Source organism: Myotis yumanensis, unplaced genomic scaffold (assembly GCF_028538775.1).
Source record: "Myotis yumanensis isolate MYYU_CA2020_CCGP unplaced genomic scaffold, mMyoYum1.0.hap1 SCAF_18, whole genome shotgun sequence".
NCBI lineage: Eukaryota > Metazoa > Chordata > Mammalia > Chiroptera > Vespertilionidae > Myotis > Myotis yumanensis.
Genome location: NW_027223769.1, coordinates 10,264,189 through 10,266,932, shown reverse-complemented (window position 1 = coordinate 10,266,932; position 2,744 = coordinate 10,264,189). Strand labels below are relative to the sequence as shown.

The 2,744-nt window shown below is 53.9% G+C and overlaps 1 non-coding gene across 1 annotated transcript; it reads left to right on the top strand.

Annotated features, from left to right (window-relative positions):
- The first annotated feature begins 1,900 nt into the window (after window positions 1-1,900).
- On the top strand, window positions 1,901-1,974 carry TRNAT-AGU (transfer RNA threonine (anticodon AGU)). Its single transcript has one exon. It is a non-coding gene; the product is annotated as a tRNA-Thr (tRNA).
- Window positions 1,975-2,744: the final 770 nt, after the last annotated feature.

The window sequence follows — 2,744 nt, the reverse complement described above, 5'->3', positions numbered from 1 at the left end:
TGGCCACTGGGCCCTTTGCGTGACCTGAGCACAGGCCAGCTCTCACGTAGGTCTCAGGGCTCTGCAAGGACCTTCCCTGGGGCCCTTCCCTGGCCGGGTGGGCCTGTCTGACTGGGGCAGGAGCCATGCTCTCACTGGGCTCCCACCACGGTTCCACCTCAGCTCCACACACCCTGTTGAACAGGATTGGATGCTTTTAGTTTCCAGGCAGAATAAACCTAGATCCTTTTGGAAAAAGAGTGTGCGTGTGAATTTCAGGAGCATTCTTGCTATTTATGAGCTTTATGTCCTGGTGTTCATCCAGACACATTTGGATTCCCATTCTGGGCTCTGGAGATGCCCTGCAAGGCAGACCTTGGGGGCTGGGACTAGCAACCCCTGAGGAAGGGCTTGTGAATGAAGAGGAAGATGTGTGGGGCCTCCTCTGTGGACGAGACTGTGGGCGGCTCCCTGTCTAATGCTCCCAGATGGCCACCTGCCCCGAGCAGAGGTAGTCCAGTTAGGCAGGCAGGTGGTGGGCATTTCTATCACAGAATGTTTCTTACTCCCCCCGCCCCCCGCCCCCCAGAGGTTTCCATTTCCAGCATGCCCATGCATGTGGACTGCTGCCTTCTGCTTCCACAGAATATCCACAACATAATTACCTCAGAGGTGAAGGTTTCAGATGACAAACACAAAGGCCTCCCTTTTCCATTAGGTATTGCTCACGGGTCAAATATCATTCGTATGCTCCTTGGTCCATTTAAAAAACGTTATTGCAGGACTCACTTACTTAGTGCCCATTGTCTGGCATCCTGTGAGTCTGCTCAGGAGCATCGTAACCTGATCGTCATTCTTTGTGCTTAGTGATACCCTCCTCAGTCACAACCCTGGTGACTGCTCAACCCTGGTGGCTGGTCAGTAGGCATCCATTTAGTTACACATGTCAAAATCCACAATTTCTCAGCACTTCGGCTCTCCTTTGAAGAGAAGTCCTGTTGCTAGTAGTCTCAAAAGACATGCATAGAGGTATTATTCTTTCTGCAGTGGAGGACGGGTGGACTACGTATGCCAACACTGTCCTCAGCGATGGGCACTTAGGTTGTTTCTCGTTCCTTTGCTATTACTAATAATACTGGAGTGAGCCTTTTTGTGCACATATTTTTGCAGAAACTTGCATTTCTGTGGATGAGCCTCTCCCACCTGAATTGCTGGGCGAATGGATTAGCAGTACTAGTATATGGTTTTGTTGCTGCTCAAAGGCCGGGGCAAAGTGGCTGATGTGTCTGGGTGAGGAGACCCAGACTGGGCAAGTGAGAAGCCTGGGTGGGTAGGGCCTTGACTTGCAGCCGAATCCTCCCCATGAATGGTGCTGGTGCTCCAGAGAAGAGGCCCAATTGAAGCTGTGGGTCTGGTCCCGACAGGCGTGCAGATGAGCCGCCAGGATAACAGGGTGCGGCTAAGGTGGACCACCGAGGAGGGCGCCAGTGCGATGGGTCCTGTGCGCGGTCACTGCACGACCACCTCGTGGGGTGCGCCCAGACCCCACGCAGGGCTGGCAGGCTGTCCGGCCGCGATAGCGGGCGGGGATCTTCCGAGCAGAAGGGGACTCGGCCTCGCGGACAGCCTGGTGGAGTTCGGGCGCCAGGGCAAAAGGCCTGGGTCTTGCGCTAGCGTCCCCCAAAGAAGGAAGCCACGTGGCTCCACACCCGACGCGGACACTCCAGAGACGGCGAAGAGAACGCCGCGCGGGCTCCAGCCACCGCGCGCTGGACTCAAGGACCGCGGGGTTTCAGCGCTCCACTCAGCGGCGTCTGTATACACCACGCATGCGTCCGCCGCCGGCAAAATTTGTGCGCATGCGTGCACCGCTGGAGACGATAGTAAAGGGGGGATAGATTCTCGCGGTACCCGTGCGGGCGGCGCCGTGGCTTAGTTGGTTAAAGCGCCTGTCTAGTAAACAGGAGATCCTGGGTTCGAATCCCAGCGGTGCCTGCATTCAGCGTCTCGCAAGCTTTTTGCCCATTTCCAATTTTGCTCTGCACCCCTACCTTTCTCCTCCCCATTTCGGGGGTGAGAGGGTGATTCTGAGAAGTCATTTCAGACCGTCCCCCTGCTTGCGGCGGGATGGGGCGCTAGCCCTCTCTGGAGTCCACCGGAGGATTGAATCCGGCCAGCGTGACCCCAGGGTAATCAAAGTATGAAAACTATCGGGAGGGAACGGATCAAGCAGTACCCCGAGTTTGGAGGCAGCTTTTCCAGGGGGCCAGGAGTGAGGCTGCGCCCTAAAGCCCGGGCTGGGTAAAAATCCACGGTCCGAGGGCCTGACCCACAGCAATTGAGTCGAAGTCTCTGGGGCATTGGAATAATAAAAAAGTAACCCAGGAATTCTCTTGTCAAACAAAATCCATGTCAATCGTAACAGGACAGTTTCAACGAGCTGCAGAAATTGCAGTTATGGCATCAGTCTATGTCCCCAATACTCAAATTCATCTGCCCCAGAAGTTGCTCCCATGGGTCTAGGTTTATCATCTGTCTTTTACATTTTGCTTTGAGGTCAATTTCTTGCCCTTTGTCGCTTGGTTGTTTTTGTTTGACATTGCAAAGAAAAACTTTTAAGGATACTTTGAGGCTTTGCAGTTCTGATAGGAACATCAGAGATGAGTTTATTGGTAACAAGGGCTTGAGTCATTGTGAGGCTGGTATTTTTCTGACCTCTTTCCTGCTAGCCTGAGGGATATCAGGTCAGTTTTGAGCATGTGCCT